Source organism: Saimiri boliviensis, chromosome 10 (assembly GCF_048565385.1).
Source record: "Saimiri boliviensis isolate mSaiBol1 chromosome 10, mSaiBol1.pri, whole genome shotgun sequence".
NCBI lineage: Eukaryota > Metazoa > Chordata > Mammalia > Primates > Cebidae > Saimiri > Saimiri boliviensis.
Window position 1 is genome coordinate 72,901,167 of NC_133458.1, and position 20,232 is coordinate 72,921,398.

General features: G+C 37.5%; 1 long non-coding RNA gene across 2 annotated transcripts in view; it reads right to left on the reverse strand.

Moving 5' to 3' along the window:
- Positions 1-20,232, reverse strand: part of LOC141580092 (uncharacterized) — a 70,364-nt gene that overhangs the window by 45,819 nt on the left and 4,313 nt on the right. The gene's annotated exons all lie outside the window — the stretch shown is intronic.

Consider the following 20,232-nt stretch of genomic DNA (forward strand, 5'->3'; position numbering starts at 1 on the left):
TCCACCTGCCTCGGCCTCCCAAAGTGCTGGGATTACAGGCTTGAGCCACCATGCCCGGCTAAAGGAATTCTTGAAATGCACTTTATTGCTCCTTCAGCCTCTCTATCAATCACTCCTCCTAAACACAGAGACAAAACCAAAGAATCTGTAGTAGAAGTAAAAGACCTAAGGCAAACCACAGCAATTGAGACAGGGTATCAAGATGTAAATGCCTGGCTAGAATGGATTAGATAGTCCATCCGCACTCTGAAGGAAAGTGACTGTTACGCTTGTGTACATGGTAGGCCAGAGGTCCAGGTTGTCCCCTTTCCACTTGAATGGTCCTCTAATCAACAGGACATGGACTTCATGGTAGCTATTTTCCAAAATCCTATAGCCTGGGATAATGAACCGTGCCATACTCTCTGCTATTTCCTGAAGTGCAACACCCTGTAAGTCAGCCCCCAAGGGCCATCCAGCCTCCATCTTCCAAGACCAATTTTACCTCGTGTGTCCAATGACAAGGGGAAAATTTGGCATTCCTTAGAGACTTAACAGAATACAGTGAGGTCAGGTACTTCCAAGATCTGACCCATCAGTTCACCCTTATTCATCCCCAAGCAGATGAATGGTAGTATTTCGGAGGACCTTTACTGAATACTCTGCCAAATAGTTGGAGCAGTACTTGTGTTCTAGTTAAATTAGCTATCATTTTTACCTTGTATTTCATCAACCAGAAAAAGAAAAACACAACATAGTAAAACAAGAAGCTTTTTCTTTTAGAGACTCAGGCAGAACAACTAAGCCAAGACGTGTTAAAAAAGTTTGAAGAGGAAAACTATAAAGTCAAGAGGAGGAAATTGTAGAAAGTAAAAAGTTCCTCTTCAATGTTTCCCTTCTTGTTAAAGATCTACAAGAAAAAAGCAAACAAGCCCATTCAAAAATGGGCAAAGGATATGAACAGATACTTTACAAAAGAAGACATACGGGAGGCCAACAAACATATGAAAAAATGCTCATCATCACTGGTCATCAGAGAAATGCAAATCAAAACTACATTGAGATACCATCTCACACCAGTTAGAATGGCGATCATTAAAAAATCGGGAAACAACAGATGCTGGAGAGGATGTGGAGAAATAGGAACACTTTTACACTGTTGGTGGGAATGTAAATTAATTCAACCATTGTGGAAGACAGTGTGGCGATTCCTCAAGGACCTAAAAATAGAAATCCCATTTGACCCAGCAATCCCATTACTGGGTATATATCCAAAGGATTATAAATCATTCTACTATAAGGACACATGCACACGAATGTTCATTGCAGCACTGTTTACAATAGCAAAGACCTGGAACCAACCCAAATGCCCAACGATGATAGACTGGATAGGGAAAATGTGGTACATATACACCATGGAATATTATGCAGCCATCAAAAACGATGAGTTCACGTCCTTTGTAGGGACATGGATGAACCTGGAAACCATTATTCTCAGCAAACTGACACAAGAGCAGAAAATCAAACACCGTATATTCTCGCTCATAGGTGGGTGTTGAACAATGAGAACACATGGACACAGGGAGGGGAGCACTACACACTGGGATCCGTTGGGGGGAAATGGGGGAGTGGCGGGGGGGTGGGGAGGTGGGAAAAGATAGCATGGGGAGAAATGACAGATACAGGTGAGGGGACAGAAGGAAGCAAAGCACACTGCCATGTGTGTACCTATGCAATAATCTTGCATGTTCATCACATGTACCCCAAAACCTAAAATGCAATTAAAAAAAAAAAAAAAAAAAGAAGAGCTGTTTGGAACTTTATTAACACTTGGGGGAAATGAATACAAAATGAATCCTTTCCTTTGTTGACCTCAGTGACATGAAAATAAATGGCCAAGCCTTCTTGAGGTCCACAGATCTTCATTTCACACTAAAAATGTGCTCAAAGATTCCATTGTGATGACTTCATAAAGTCTGGGGCTAATCAAATATTTCTTATTTTATGATGTTGGCTCTAAACTTGTTTTCTCACAAAAATGATCCTAACATATAAAAGATTGCAGGTTTAAATTTAAGTAGTGTTTTGTTCCTGATGAATTAAAGAAATGACTGAGAGGGAGTATTTCAGGATCAGATAAAATAAAGAGTAGGATGAATAGCAGGAAATCAAAGAGGCTAAATAAAGATTTGGAAAGACTTCAAAGTACAGACTAAGAACCTGAGGTTTACCTGGGAGCATGATGGTGCTGAGGAAGAGTTTTATGGAAAGAATATTCCTCTGGTAATTTAAGGGTTGTCCTAAATGACAGGGGAAAGACAAAAAGGGATGAAAATTAGTAGAGAAGTCTATTAGTAGAGAGAGAGGAATGAACCAGCAGAGCACAGAGGAAAGCTATCTGAAGATTTTAAATTGAACAGGTAGTTCCACCATTTATTTTGACTTTTAACATTCAGAAAACTGGGATTCTACTTTTCTTGAAAGAGCACATAATTATGCCAGTAAATAGCCTAGTGAGTTAAAAGGCAGTCTTGGGAATTTAGAAATGCAGGATTTCAGGCCCCACATTTTAAGGGTCTCAGGTGGTTTCCATGCACATTAAGTTTAGGAAGCACTGGGACTGCAACTGGGAAGACAGATTATGATGTTAGAAGGACTGAGTCGAGTCCTACCTGTTATAGTCATTCTTCTAAAGGTGCCACTATGGGCAAGTTACTTCATATCATTAAATCTTAATTCTCTTATTTACAACACAATGGAAATATAATACCTACCTCAAAGGGTTATTAGGATGAAAGGAGGTAGAACTTGCAAAGCTCTTAATATGGTGCTTGGCAAATAAAAAGTAGTCCATAAATGAGAACAGTGATGTTCCTAGCAAAGGTCTAGGAAAAATTTAAACTTATGTTGAGTTTTTCCTTTTTAATTTTCAAAATCATTTTCCTAAAGAAGAGGGAAGGAAGAAAGGAAAGGAAGGAAGTAGAAGAATGGGGAGGGAAAGGAAATAAGAACTGTCTGATTCCCTAAAAGAACAGACATATTATAGACACTACCCAGATAGCTGGATTGTTCCTTTCTATTTGAGGAAATAATTGGCATTGTTCCCTTGGAGCTTTGCATAAAAACCGTATGAATCAATCTGCCACAGATTGACACCACCTAAATGAACTCATTTTGCTCTCATTTAGTCCCAGTGGTTCTCTGCTAGTCAGCTAATCAATCTGACAAATGCAATGGTCCTCCTCTGGTCTCACTAGCAGCAAAAGCACCAATGTGTCTCACCATAGGAACCTGTTATTTGGCACTAGTGACTGTTTTGGATCCTATTATTCCTAGAAGACATTTAATACTAAAATTTTTGCTTTAAGTTGAACAATTTAGGGACTAGAATTGTACCTTATTTGAGCCAGGTGTTGTTTTTGTTTTTGTTTTTGACAGAGTGTCTTGCTCTGTCTCCTAGAAGCTGGAGTTCACTGGCGCGATCTTGGCTCACTGCAACCTTGGCCTTCCGGGTTCAAGCGATTCTCCTGCCTTACCCTCCTGAGTAGATGGGATTACAGATGTGCACTCCCATGCCCAGCTAATTTTTATATCTTCAGTAGAGATGGGGTTTCACCATGTTGGCCAGGCTGGTCTTGAATGCCTGAAGTCAGGCTATCCACCCACCTTGGCCTCCCCAAAGGGCTAGGATTACAGGCATAAGCCACCACACCCAGCCTAAGCCAGATGTTTTTGAAAGAGTCTATCATTTGATAACAGTTACCGGTTTTGAATAGTCAAACTAATACTTTGGGATGATTCCCTATAATATTAGAAGTCAGGACTCTATGATTGTTTTTCCCAATGCCAGTATCGGAGGTTATACCTGTGGATTTGAATGTAGATGATAATCTAATCTAACTGGCCTTGCCAGCAAAATATTATGATGAATTCCTTTCCTAATGCTGTTCCCTCTATCTCTGAAAGCCCTTATTGCTTTTTTACAGAATTCTTACTTGTTCCTTAGATTGAGTTTAAGTGTCACTTCTGTGTAGACTTGCCCAGTTGCCTTAGGCATAGTTCATGTGTCTACTCTTATAGGGTCTGGTATCTACTTCTATCTTTTACCATGTATCTCTCTGGATAGTGCTGGCTGCTGGTGTGTCTGCCTCTTGCCCCTGCTCCCACTTCTCTGGGATTGTTAGTTCCTCAAAAGTAGAAACCATGTCATTCATCTCTATTTCTAGCACTTAGCCTAGAGAACCAGTAGTGGACATCTAATAAGTGGTTGTTGACTAATTCAACAAGTGAATTAATGGCAGGGTTATTGCTTGGACAGTATTTTAATTTCCTAGAGCGACCATAACTAAGTACCACCAACTGGGTGGCTTGCACAACAGAAATCTATTTTCTTATAGTTCTAGAGTCAGCAGGGCCATGCTGCCTCTGAATTCTCTAGGTGATAATGGAGAAGAGACAGGGAAATACTGGGTAGAAGATGTCAGTTCCTCAGCAAGGCCCTCCTCTCAGGCCTGGAGGAGGATACCCACGGCCCTGAAGGAGGACAGGCATGTTGGTTTTTGAGCCCAAAAAGTTGCCTTGTGACCTGCCATGCCCCCTATCCTGCCCTCATATAAACCTCAAACCTCAGGCTCCAGAAACAGTAGACGAGGAGACAGGCAGACCAACAGCAGAACAGCACAGCAGAGGAAGAGAGAAGAAAAGGAATATCTGAACACCAAGAGGAGTTTGACTGGGGGTCGATTAAAGAGGAGTTCAGTCACTGGACAGCCAAACTCCAGGGGAAGATCATCTTCCCACTCCATCCCCACTTCCAGCTCCCTTTCCATCCTGCTAAGAGCCACCTCCACCACTCAATAAAACCTCTGCATTCATCCTTCAAGTCATGTGTGACCCTGTTCTTCTGGTACACTGGACAAAAGCCCAGGTACCAAGGGGATACTGAGCTGGTTAACACTTAAGCCATCTATGGATGGCCTGAAAGAGCACCGTAACACTGGGGCTTTAGGAGTTGTAGGCACCCAACCCTAGATGCTTCCATAGGGCCAGAGCCTGAAAATGTTCACCCCAGTTCCTGCACCTGCCTGCTGTGTGCTCCCTGTCCCATAGGGGGTTGAGCTTGCGGTGGCTGAGAGCACCACACCCCTATTGCATATCCTATAAGGGGGACCATGGAAATCTCCCATCTCAAAGGGGAGAATCCATCCTTGTCCTTTTTCTTTTTCTTTTTCTTTTTTTTTTTTTCAGTTGGAGTCTCAGTTTGTCACCCAGGCTGGAGTGCAGTGGCACAATCTTGGCTCACTGCAACCTCCACCTCCCAGATTCAAGCAATTCTCCTGCTGCCTCAGCATCCCTAGTAGCTGGGATTACAGCTACCCACCACCACTCCTAACTAATTTTTTGCATTTTTATTAAATATGGGGTTTCACCATGTTGGCCAGGCTGGTCTCGAACTTCTGAACTCAGGTGATCCACCTGCCTCAGCCTCTCAAAGTGCTGGGATTACCTTGTCTCTTTTAGCTTCTGGCAGTCTGAGGTGTTTTTTGGCTTATGGCAGCAACTCTTCAATCTCTACCTCAGTCTTCACATGGCTGTTTCCCTTCTCTCTGTCAATTTTTTTTTTTTTTTTTTTGGACAGAGAGCCATATTTGATTAAGGACACCAGCCATATTTGATTACAGACTTACCCTACTCCAGTATGATTATGTATTAACTAATTGCATCTACAGTGACCCAAATAAGGTCATATTCTGAGATACTGAAGGTTAGGGCTTCATCTTTCTTGGGGTCATAATTCAACCAAAACATATAGTAAGGATCTTAGAGGAAATCTCACAGCAGGCATGGTCTGTGCCTTCCACTCTATCATGGTACAACTGAATCCTGATTTAAAATTAAGATCACAGGCAGCTTTAATAAATAGTAGCCAGAAATGAAACATTAGGAAAAAGAGGTAAAAATACTATAGCAGGAAATTCATTAATCTCTCAAGTGATATAAAAGTATTTCTCATCTAGACCTCCCCTCTAATGTTAAATGAATGAAAAGTAATTAAACTGAAATCTTTATAATTGTTAATGGAATAAAATATCATTTATTCTATACACAGGTTTGACCCAGGTATTAGATTTGCAAATATTTATTGCTATTTTATGTTAACTAATATTTCTTTGATGATTTACCAAACTGTTGGCAGCTCAAATTATAATAACTTTGGTAAATAACAAGAGAAAAGCAGGCTGATTAATTCTTGAAGATAGCATGGGAATATATCAAAAGAATGGTGAAGCTAGATGCAGTGGTGCACACCCATAGACCCAGCTACTTGGAAGGCAGAGGCAGGAGGATTGCTTGAGCCCAGGAAGTCAAGGCTACAAATGAGCTGTGGTCCTGCCACTGCTCTGTAGCTTGGATGTCAGAGCAAGACCTTACCTCTAAATAAAAAGATAAAAGGATAATGAGATGTTGATAGCCTAAGATGTTAGCAGTATGAGTGTCAGCATCAATGGCAGATGACACCCCATGGGACAGACATCAACTCCTTTGACATTGATCGTTGATAGCTTAGTTCTAGGTGGGAGCAATAGAGGTCTTGCAGACCTTGGTAGTGTATCTGCTGACATTCCTTCTCTTTTCTTCTCTTCTCTTTCTCTGCTGTGCTGTTCTGCAATTTGTCTCATCTGCTACTTCTGGAGCCTGGGGTTTGGGGCTTATATGGGTATAGGATAGGGGGCATGGCAGGCCAAAAGCAACAACTTTTTGGGCACAAAAATAGGAATGCCTCTTCTCATTTAGGGCCATGGGTAACCAGGCTTGAGGGTGGGACCTTTGCTGAGGAACTGCCCTCTTCTGTAAAATAACACCATAATAAACCAGACCAAGGGGGAAGAAATGGCAGACACCAATGGGTAGCAAAGAAACCTTCACATAACACAAATCAGGAAAGCAAAGAGAAATGTGAAGAAAAGAAGATAGAATGAGAAAAGGGAAGAGAGGCTTCTTGGGAAATCAGAGAGGCCCAATGACAATCAGGGATCATCTCAACAACAGGGTGCAAATGTAATAGAAGTGGCCTTGAGAAGGGTGAGGTTGGGAAGATGTTAGAAGACCTGGCTAAGAAGCCTGTTAGAAGGTGATAATGGGTAAACAGCCATTTTTTTCTAGATAATGGGAAGAATATAGGGAATATCTAGCATGGCTTTGATAGGGGTTAGGGGTCTGAAGAGCTGGGTGTGGAGAAGGGGATGGCTAGGGAAGGCTGCAAGGATGTGGCAGGAGGGCTGTGGATGTACTGACCCAAATGTCCATGTCGGCCAGAAGCAGGACCATGTGTACCACTGTGCAGGTGTAGCCTGCACTAAATAGCAAGCTGAGCCAGGATGTGGGGTCTGGAATCCGATGTGGATGCCTCATACCAAGCTGTTGGCTCTGTCTCAAGATGGCATCCCCTTGGAAGAAGCAGGGGGACTTTTTAAAATCTGCAAAGCACCATGTGGGCTAGTATCGCTTTGGCCAATAGCTTTTTTTTTTCCTGGTCACTTTTTGGCCCCTTAGGCACTGATACTGCTTCCATCTTCCCCTTCCATATTTGAAAACAGCTCTCTTTTACCCTCACCCATTCTGTAAAGCCTGTGCTTGTTTTTTTCCTTTTTTTTTTTTAAGATGTGTTTTCACTCTGTCACTCAGGCTGGAGTGCAGTGGTGCAATCACGGCTCCCTACAGCCTCATCCTCCTGGGCTCAAGCAGTCTTCCTGTCTCTGACTTCTAAGGAGCCGGATCTAAGTGTGTCCCATACCCAGCTAATTTTTATTTTTATTTCAGATAGGGTCTCATTATATTGCCCAGGCTGGTCTCAAATTCCTGGGCTCAAGTGGTCTTCCTGCCTTGGCCTCTCAAAGTTCTGGGATTGTAGGCATGAGCCACTGCACCCAACATCTCTGATGGGGTATTTGACATAAATTTCAGGAGGCTTTTGTGCTGTATCTCCATCTCAAGCTTTCCCATAAGTTACTACAAAATACTTTTCCTGTCTTAATATCCAGGCCTTGTCTTCTTTGATTAGAATCTTCTCAGTGTAAACTTGCATGTTTCAGGGATTAGACACTCTCCACTCTGAGGAAGCTCTGCATAACATGCACCAACAGTTAACTTACAGGCTTCATTGTGAAGGAATGGTGTTTGAAGTCATTCTCTTTCATTTCTTAAGCTAAAACTTTGTTTTGAGACTTGGACCCATTTGAGTACTTGTAAAGCTATGAACCATCTCTTCACAAAAGTACATGTAATTACACATACACTTTCAGTAGTTTCCAGATTCTGGAAAACTCTTTCATAGCACTCCCTAAGAAGGTAAGTCTTAGCTCTAGATACCATTCAAGGTAGTTGTAGACTTTGGTATGTTGTATATTAATTTTCCTTTTGTAGGACTCATAGTTTCAAATATAAACAAAAACCTGATGTTACCAAATGTCTATGGCACCTAGAGACATTTGTTCTTACTGCCACTATTCTGAGAATACTCTATGATTTCTCTCTAATCTGTCTCATGGTCACCAACTGTATTCCCTGAATTCATTATCTTAACTGGTTTATTATAAATGGGCTCCTTACTCTGTATCCTCATTCTTACCCTCTTTCATCCCATGTTCCACTCTAGCTTCCCGAGTGATCTTTGTAAAATAAAATTCATGTTATTCCTTGCTTAAAAACTGTTCAAAGGCTCCCTGCTGTTTACAGTATGTGGTTATATATTTGTGACCACTAATCCTTCATAAATCAGTGTGTAAAACTGGTCTGTGTGTGAAATCTGTTGTTGCTCCAGTTGAGACTACTTGAGCTGTATCAGAGAGAAAGTGAGTTGAAATGGTCTTGGAATTCAGTGTAGATTGGGGTGGAACTTGATGTGACAAGAACATCAAGCCAAGACAACAAAATGGTCATGTGTTTCCTAGAACTGCAATACCATTGTCTCGGTAGTACAAGCAGCAAATGAGCAGCAAAGAATTCTAATAAAAGAGCAACACAGTACTGATGGATGATGACATTTAAGTGCAAGAATTTATGTGGGAGGTGATTGGTGGAAGCATGGTGAGGGGATGGAGAAGTGAGACAGTAATGAAAGAGAACCACTAAAGGGTGTGTTGATGAGGGGTTACTGATGTGGCCAGGTAGACTCTTGTCTGCTGGGGCCTCAAAACAGAGGTGAGTCCTACACAACTCTTAACTTAGACTAAGAAAAAAAAAAAATAAATAAAGTCAGAAGTGAAAAAGGAGACATTATAAAACCTGTATCACAGAAGTACAAGGATCATAAGATCATATGCACAATCATATGCCAACAAATTGGACAATCTAGAAGGAATTGATAAGTTTCTAGACACACATAACCTACCAATACTAAATCAAGAAGAAATAGAAAATCTTCAAAGACCAATGACAAGTAAGGAAATAGAATCAGTAATAAAAACATCTTATCAGGGAGATGCCCAGAACCTGATAGTTTCACTGCGGAATCCTACCAAACCTTTAAAGAAGAACTGATATCAATCCTTCTTAAACTCTTGCAAAAAACTGAAGAGAAAGAAACACTTCCAGACATTTTATGTGAGGCTAGCATTATCTTGATATCAAAGAAAGCAAAAACATCATTAAAAAAAAGAAAGTTACAGGCTAGTAACCTTAATGAACATAGACACAAAAATCCTCCACAAAATACTAGCAAACCAAATTCAACACCACATTAAAATATGGTTCAACATACACAAGTCTGTAAGTGTGATACATCATGTTAACAGAATGAAGGACAAAAACCATATGGTCATCTCATTAGAGGCAGAAAAAGCATGTGACAAAACTCAACATCTTCCATGTTAAAAACTCCCAGCATATCAGGTAAAGACCTCAAACAATAAAGGCCGTATATGACAAGCCCAAAACTTTATGTTCAATGGTAAAAAACATTGAAGCCTTCTTAAGTTTTAGAACAAGACAAGGATGCTTACTCTTCCCACTTCTATTAAACATAGTGTTACCAGAGCAATTAAACAAGAGAAAGAAATAAAAGGCATCCAAATAAGGAAGGAAGTAGGTGAAAGCTTTTCTTCTAAGATCAGGAGCAAGACAGAGATGCTCACTCTCATCACTTCTCTATATAATATAGTAATAGAGATTTTTGCCAGAACAATTAGGCAAGAGAAATAAGTAAAAGGCACACATAGGAAAGGAAGTTGCAGAATCGTTGAAGACACGATTATATATATAGATAATCCTAAGAACTCTACCAAAACACTGTTATTATAGAACTAGTAACAAAAATCAATAAAGGTTTGGGATACAAAAATCAACATAAAAAATAAGTAACCTTCCTATGAACTAACAAACTATCCAAAAAATACATGAAGAGAACAGTCCCCACCACCCCTCTTTTCTGAGACAGAATCTCACTGTCACCCAGACTAGGGTGCAGTGGTGTGATCTCATGTCACTGCAACCTCTGCCTCCCAGGTTTAAGTGGTTCTCCTTCTTCAACCTTCCAAGTAGCTAAGACTACAGGCATGCACCATCATGCCCAGCTAATTTTTGTATTTTTAGTAGAGACAAGGTTTTGCCATGTTGGCCAGGTTGGTTTCAAACTCCTGACCTCAGGTGATCCACCCGCTTCAGCCTCCCAATGTGCTGAAATTACAGGCATGAGCCACTATGCACAAGCACACAATCCCATTTATAACAGCTGCAAAATAAAAGATGTGTATACTGAAAGCTAAAAGGTGTTGATACAAGAAACTGAAGACACAAAATATGGAAAGATATTCTATGTTCATAAATTGAAAGACTATTGTTAAAATGACCATACTACCCCAAATTATCTATAAATGCAATACAGTCTCTTTCAAAATTCTCATGTCATTTTTCACAAAAATAGAAAAACAAATCTTACAGTTCATATGGAACCATAACAATCATGAATATCCAAGACAATCATAAACAAAAAGTCTGGAGGCATCATACTACCTGACTTCAAACTATATTGCACTATAGTAATTAAAACAGCATGGTGCTGGCATTAAAAACAGAAACACCAACCAATGAACCAGAATAGAGCTCCTAGAAATGAACCTATGCCTTTATACTCAGTTGATGTTTAACAGAGATGTGAAGAACACACAATGGGGAAAGGAGAGTCTCTTCCATAGAGTGCCAAAGAAACTAGACAATCATAAAAACTAGACAGAAGAATAAAATTAGATCTTATCTCACCTCATAATAAAAAAAAATCAACTCAGAATGCTTCAGGGACTTAAATGTTAAGACCTACAACTATAAAAATACTAAGAGAAAACATAGGAGGAAAACTTCATGACATTTGGATGGGCAATTTTTGTTGACCCCAAAACCTCCTCAGGGAACAAAAGCAAAAAAAAAAAAAAAAAAAAAGCAAATGGGATTTTAATCAAAGTAACAGCTTTTGTACAGCCATGAGATCAACAGAGTGAAGAGATATTCTACAGACTGGGAGAAAATATTTGTCAGCAATACAACCAGTAAGGGATTAATATGCAAAAATATAAGGAACTTAAACTCAATAGCAAAAAACCAAATAGCCTGATTTAAAAATGGGCAAAGGAACTGAATAGACATTTCTCAAATGAAGACATACAAATAGCCAACCAGCACATGAAAAAAATGCTCAACATCACTAATCATTAGGGAAATGCAAATTAAAACCACAGTGAAATTTCAAACATCTCAGAAGAGTGTGGCAGCTGTTTTTTTCATGAAAAATATGAATAACAAATGTTGGTTACAATGTGGAGAAAAGGAAACCCTTGCACACTGTTGATGGGAATGTAAGTTAGTATATCCATTATGGAAAATAATGTGGAAGGTCCTGAAAACACCAAAAATATAACTACTATATGATCTAGCAATACCACTTCTGGGTAAATATTCTAAGAGCTTGAAATCACTACGTGTCAAAGGTACTTGCACTCTCCTGTTCATTGCCGTGTTACTTACAATAGCCAAGTTATAGAGTCAATCTAAGTGTTCATCAACAGATGAATGGATAAAGAAAATGTAGTATATTTACCCAATGGAATACTATTCAGCTTTAAGAAAGAAGGAAGTTCTGCTGTTTTCAATGACGTGGGTAAAGTTGGAGAACATTTTATTAATTGAAATAAGCCAGGAAGAGGAAGACAAAAACCACGTTCTCCTTTATATGTGAAATATCTAAAACAATGGAACTCTTAGAAGCAGAGGGTAGAATGGTGATTGGATTCCAGAGTCTGAAGGGTGAGGTAAATAGGGAGATGTTGGTAAAAGGGTAGAAAGCTGCAGTTAGATGGGAAGCAGTAAACAATAATTATTTAAAGTGGCTATGTTAATTAGTTTGATTCAACCATCCCATACTGTATGTGTGTGGGTTCATATGTGTGTGTATATACATCAAAACATCACTGTGACAGCTTATAATCAGCTGTCAGAAAAGAAAATTTAAAAATAAATGCAAGCAAGTTTTCTTTATTGTGATATGAAATATGGATTTTATTCTACAGGCATAGGAGAGCCATTGAACAATTTTAAACAGAGGAATCAGCAGATATAATTTACCTACTAAAGAGATCACTCTGGAACACTTTCTTTTAGATACTAAAGAAAGCATTGTTCATAGATACTGAACTGTATACCACAGACTTGCAAAAGTAAGTCCATATCATTGAAATCTTCACAGATAAATTTTTAAAGGTGATGAGTAAAAATAATTACCCTGCCACCTTCATATTGTCCCATATGTAAATTTCTATTGCAAATTTTTATAATCTTCACAAGTAATATTTCAGCTAAATATAGATGTATTTTAAGTTTTTGGCAAAAAACGGCAGTTCACAAGGTAAAAGATAAACAATTTCCTAATGATAAACTTGTTGTAAGTTTAAAAACAGGCAAGGCCAATACACCTTGGGAGAAAACAGTTTTCCAAGCAGAAGTGGAATATTCTAGAGTGCAAAAGGAATGAAGCAAACAGCATGACATCATCCTCAGAAGAGCAAATAACCATAGATAGCCGGAGTGCAATTTTGTGTGGAAATTCAAAAATTGTAACAAAAAGGAAAATGGGATTTTTTGCTGTTCTAGAAACTTTAGATTGTATCATACAAAAATAGAGGTTCATAGATAACCCATCATCAGTGACAGAACATTAGCTGTCATTTTGTAATTACTCAAATATATGAGATTTGTTGTAATGATGATTACTATTAAAACTTTTAAATAACTGCAACAACAAAAACAAAAGAGAAAAAACAAACAAAAAAACAGGCAAGGCTGTTTTTACTGTATGTCATCACCATGGCTTCAGCAGGCTCCACCAGATGAGGATATAAACAGAAGGATGATGGCCTGACTCAATCTTCCCTTCCTCAGAAAGAAGAACCTCCATACTGTTCCTGACGCCAGACAGACCCTTCTGATTCTTCATGTCTAATGTCATCTGTATAACATTCCACACTGTGATCATCTAATTGGATGCCTTTCTTGACTTCTACTCATTAGCATTTAGCTGGGCTCAGACACTGCTACTACAACAATGCCTGAATCACATGGCATTACTAAGATTTTAGAATCAAAATCATTCTTCCAGGAAAACTGAATATAAATAAACTTCAAATATATTTGCTCTACATTTATATAAAAATGTTTACCTAATTTCAGGTATCTGTGTTGGTGGCATGCTGAAAGCAGCAGCATGAAGAGGACAAGGAATCAGCTCTGCTGGCTGTGTGATATTGGTCATGTTTAACTTCTCTAACTCATTTTGACATTTTATACTGTGGGGATAGTAATACCTGCCATACAGAGATGTTGGGAAGTTTAGAGAGTGCATTCACAGTGCTTGGCACCTAATAGATAGTGAATTAATGATAGCTCTTATTGCTATTTTATTTGCCAACTTTACCTATCTGTGGAGTGGTGTTCTAAGTATTAGGTGGGCTATAGTAATTACTAAGGGCTAAGCATTGAGCACCAGAGGGAGATGATAATGGGATGAAACTCATACCATGTCAGGCAACAAGAACTATATATTCCCAACATTTATAGATACATCTAAGCCAGAAAGGCTGGCAGAGAAAATCTGCATGTGCACAGTTCTAAGGAAATAGCAATTAAATTAACTGCCACCCACTACATCTTGAGAAAACTGAAGCATGAGGATGTTATGTGGCTATTAATAGCAGCAACAATGGCTACTACTTATTAAGAGGTTTCTAGGTGGCATGTGTTATATTAAACACAGGCACTTTATATCATTTACTCCAACACTGAGATAGGAATAATTATAGCTTTCTTCCCAAATTGAGGACTGAAGTTTATAGAAATGAAGACACTTGGCCAAGGGGTACAACAATTGCTAAACGATGGAACCAAGATTTGAGTCAATGAAGTCTATGTCTAAACTTATATCTTTTACCACTAGGTACTATTTCCAATCATAGATCCATAATCAATAAGGGGACCATTATAAGAATCTATCTTTCCATGGTTACAACCTGATAGAAACCAAGATGTCTTTATGCCTCACTGTTAGTTGTATTGACAGTGTACTGGGAACAGCCACATTGTCAGGAAACAGAAAAAGTTGGGGCAACTAGTAATCTCTATCGAAGCCTTCCTGTGATGGACCAATGGAGAGAAAACATTTTCCCGGCTTTTCAGCCAAACTTCCATCTTTTGCCAATCCTGTGCCCTTAGGAATATTAACAGGTATTTGTACTAACAGATTTTGAACTTTCCTAAGCAAATAAATGTTCTCAGATTAATTTCCCTTCTCCTCCGATGCACTTGAGAACCTCAAATTAATTCTGGTTTAGACTCAGCATTTGTAACTGAGGCCAGAAATAAAAAGTGAGGTTGACAAAGAACAAATTACTAGTAAAGATATCTTCCTATATAATCCTATCCTCAACCTGCCTAAGTATAGACTAGAGAGAATATATTCCCAGGCCAAAAATCTGAGAGACTTAGCTAGAGAAATTAAATGAATAATCTAGGAAATAGAAAGTTTTATAGTTTATGTGTTAATATTGCCATATGGTACTTTTCTACATAATGACACTTGGGGAGCCATAAATTTAATGGGCTTCCCACAAGTGGTTTTATTAATATCAGAAAAAATAGCATCACCACTTCTATTCAACATAGTACTGGAAGTCCTGGCCAGAGCAGTTACTAAGGAGAAAGAAATAAAAGGTATACAAACCAGAAAGGAAGAAGCTAAATTGTTCCTGTTTCCAAATGACATGATCTTATATAGTCACACACCACTTAAAGATGTTTCTTTCAATGACAGATTGCATATACAATGGTGGCCTCATAAGGCCATAATGAAATATCTTATTTTTACTGTACCAACTAGTTTTATGTAAGTACACTCTATGATGTTTACACAATGACAAATATCACTTAACAGTGCATTTCTCAGAATGTATTCTACTATTAAGTGACACATGACTGTATATAAAAAACCATAAAGATTCCACACACAAAAAAACAAAACTAGCACTACTAAACAAATTCAGTAAGATTGCAAGATACAAAATCCATGTACAGAAATAAGTAGTGTTTCTTTTTAGTAACAATGAACAATCTGAAAAAAGAAATGAAGAGAACAATCCAGATTATAATTAGCTACAAAAATAAAATAAAATTCTTAGGAAGAACTTTAATCAAGGAAGTGAAAGAGCTGTATACTAAAAACTATAAAACACTGATGGAATAAATTGAAAACACAGATAAATGGAAAAATATCTAATGTTCATGGATTAAAAGAATATTGTTTACATGTCTATACTATCCAAAGTAATCTACAGATTTAATGAGATTGCTATCAAAATTCCATTGACATTTTTTCACAGAAATAGAAAAGCCTGAAAGACCCCAAATAGCCAAAGCAATCCTGAGCAAAAAGAACACAGAGGCATCACACCAGTGATCTCAAAATCTACTACAAAGGCAGCATGATCCTAACATTAAAAACAGACACATAAACCATGTAGAGCACAGAATGTAAAGCACAGAAATAAACCTTGTGCATTTATAGTTAATAGATCTTTGACAAAGCTATCAAGAATGCACAATAAGAGGACAGCCTCTTCAATAAATAGTGTTGAGAAAACTGGACATCCACGTGCAGAAGAATGAAATTACTTATCTCACATCATATGTAAAATGCAACTGAAAATGGATTAAAGACATATGTAAGGCCTGAACTATACACTACTAAAAAAAAATGGGGAAAAAAACCTCTTGCTATTGGTCTGGGAAATGACTGTTTGGATATGACCAAAATCACAAGCAACAAAAGCAAAAAAGACAAATGGGATTCTATCAAATTAGAAAGCTTCTACACAGCAAAGAAAACAGACTAATCAGACAATTAATGGAATGGGAGAAAATATTTGCAAACTATACATCTGATAAGGGGTTAGTATCCAAAATACACAAGGAACTAAAACAACTCAATAGTAAGAAAACAACTCAATTAAATAAAGGGCAAAAGACTTGAATAGATATTTGGCTAAAGAAAACATACAAATGGTCATATTTTTATATGAAAAATGTTCAATATCACTAATCAGGGAAATGCAAATTACAACCATAATGAGATATCGCGTCACATCTGTTAGAATGGCTATTATAAAAAAGAAAAGATACCAAGTGTTGGCAAGGATGTAGAGAAAAAGGAACTCTTGTACACTGTTGGTGGGAATTAGCACAGCCATTATGGAAAACAGTATGGGGTTTTCTCAAAAAGTTAAAAATAAAACTATCATATGATCCAGGAAGAGTATATATCTGAAGGAAATAAAATCAGTTTATTGAAGAGATATCTGCATGCCACATTCATTGTGGCATTTTTCAGAATAGTTAAGGTATGGAATCTACGAAAGTATATATTGATAGATGAATGAAGAAAATGTGATATAGATATGTACAGTGGAATACTATTCAGCCTTGAAAAAGGAAATTCTGCCATTTGCAACAACATGGATGAACATGAACCTAGAGGACATTATGTTGAATGACATGAACCGACAAAGAAGGCTGAATACTGCATGATTTCACTTACATGTGGAGTTTTAAAAAGCTGAACTTATATAAGTAGAGAGTAGAATATTGCTTACCATGGTCTTGGGTGGGGATGGGAGGGCATTAGGGAAATGTTGATCAAAGGATGCAAAACTTCAGTTAGACAGGAGGAATAAGTTCAACAGATCTATCATGGTGAACTATCATGGTGAATACAGTTAACAATAATGTATTATATACTTGAAAATTGCTAAGAGTAGATTTTAAATGTTCTCACCACAAATTATAAGTAATGCATAATTAGCTTGACTAACATTGATGCACTGATTCTACAATGTATATATGAAAACATGTATACCATAAATATATACAATTTAGGCCAATAAAAATGAATTTTAAAAGTAGTTGTATTATAAGTACAGTTTATTATTTAATAACTTTTAAAAGTAGTTGCATTGTAAGTACAGAAGATAATTTAACAGTGATGAATCATATGTGTACAATGACAATGCAGCTAATCGTATAAAGCGACTACTATTAGATATGTAAGAATATGTTAATGAAAGCACAATTAATGTTTTAACGTATTTTTTTCTGAATATGATCTACTATACAATAATAAAAGGAATACAGAAGAATATACAAGTTTAATAGCTAGGTACAGAATTTTTAATGCCATAGATAAAACAGATCTAAATACTTTTCTTCATAAATTTTGCATTTTACCACAAAGAAAACCTTACTTATTTATTTATTTTTTGAGACTGAGTCTTGCTCTGTCACCAGGCTGGAGTGCAGCGGTGCTCAGCTCACTACAACCTCCACCTCCTGGGTTCAAGAAATTCTTCCACCTCAGCCTCCCAAGTAGCTGGGACCACAGATGCATGCCACCACACCAAGCTAATTTTTGTATTTTTAGTAGAGATGGGTTCACCATGTTGGCCAGGATGGTTTCGACCTTTTGACCTAGTGATCCGCCTGCCTCACCCTCCCAAAGTGTTGGGGTTATAGGTGTGAGCCACTGTGCTTGGCCGAAAACCTTACCTTTTTAAAAAATAAAGTTGAGAACTCTTTAAGCTATGTACTGTGATCTTTATCTGATGAAATTAGAAATTAAAAGATGATTTATAAAAACTTAGAATTTAAAGAGTCTAAATAATCCCTGAATCAAAGAGAACATTAAAACTGAAATGACAAGATATTTATAAAGAAATGAAACAGAACACCACATATTAAATCAATGGGACTCAGCTGAAGCAGTTCAGATAAAAATTTATAGGTTTTATAGTACTTCATATTAAAGATACAATCCAAAATAAAGGAATTTTGTATTCATGTTTAGAAAATGAAAAACAACAAAAAATAGTTAATGCCTTCAAGAGCCTAATAGGGAAAAAATCACACAGCAAGAACAAAATCATGTAAAATTATAAATGACAAAATAAGGAAATAAACATGAAAGTGAATGAGATTAAAATAATTTTAACACTGTACTATCTGCAACTACTTTATGGGAAAAAACTTGAAAACCTACAGGAAAGGATAATTCATTAAAAGATATAAATTAGCATAATTATTTCAAGAATAAGTTAAAAATGTCAATGGATCAATTCAATTAAAAAAAACTGGAAGGAGAGTCAATATTTTTCATTACAAATGGTACCAGAAGCAGACAGCTTCACAAACAGCCAATTACAATGTTAAACAATTCCAGACAAAGCATGAACATTTCAAGAATTTTATGAAGCCAGAATTTAAGTTTAACAGAAAAAGCTGATGAAATTAGTGTAAAAAAGAAAACTGTAGACCAATCTGACTCACTCATGTAAAAATTCTATATAAAAATATTATTGGCCAGGCATGGTGGTTCACGCCTGTAATCCCAGCACTTTGGGAGGCCAAGGTAGGCAGATCTCGGGATCTGGACATTGAGACCATCCTAGCTAACACAGCGATCAAAAACAATGAGTTTGTGTCCTTTGTAGGGACATGGATGAACCTGGAAACCATCATTCTCAGCAAACTGACACAAAACAGAAAATCAAACACCACATGTTCTCACTCATAGGCAGATGTTGAACAATGAGAACATATGGACACAGGGAGGGAAGCATCACACACTCAGGTCTGTGGTGGGAAACCAGGGGAGGGGCAGTAGGGTATAGGGTATTGGGGAGGGAGAACATGGGGAGAAATGCCAGATATAGGTGATGGGGATGGAGGCAGCAAACCACATTGCCATGTATGTACCTATGCAATAATCCTGCATGTTCTGCATATGTACTGCAGAATGTAAAGTGCAATATATATATATATATATATATATATATATATATATATATATGAAAATAAATTCAATTCTCTCAAGCTTGATATATAAATGAAATTCAATTTTAACTGGTATTCCAGTGCTTTTTGGGGGGGAATATTGGACAAGATTATCTTAAATTTTAATATACAATTGTATAAACAGTCACAAATTATCAAAAATAAAAGCTGTAAGGGGGAAATTAATTTATTAAATAAAGCCACACAACTGAAATAGTGTATTAGCCAGAGAAATACACTTAGGTCAATGAGACAAAATAGGGGCTATTATGATGCATTCCAGAGTAATTAGGAAATTAATATATGACAAGTAGTATTTCAATTTAGTATGAAAAGGATAGTTTAAAAACTTTATTGATAGCAATGGCTATCTACTTGAAAAAATTAAGTTGGATGACTTATTTCAAACTGTATCTCCAAATATTTTACAGATGAGAATCTAAAGCATGAGCAGTATGTAATTGCTTCTGGCCACATGGCTGGCACAGGTGAAGCCAGGGCTTGAGGCTTTTGTGCATCCAACTTCCTCTCTCCTCCGAGTGGCCTGTGTGTGTCCCAAGAGCTTAAATAAGGAATTTTGCTTTAGGAGAGTCCCATGAGAAAAACAGTGGCAATTGGGTTTCTACCTTTATCCTCATGGATTCTAATAAGGGTTGAAAATGGCCTGAGAGCCAAAGCTGGCCCACTGCCTGTTCTTACAAATAAAGTTTTATTGGAACATGCACACATGTGCACGTTCACACACACACACACACACACACACTTTAAAGACATGTGCAAAATAACTTACTAAAACAATATAAATCTGAAAAAAACTTCAAACACTAAGTATAGAAT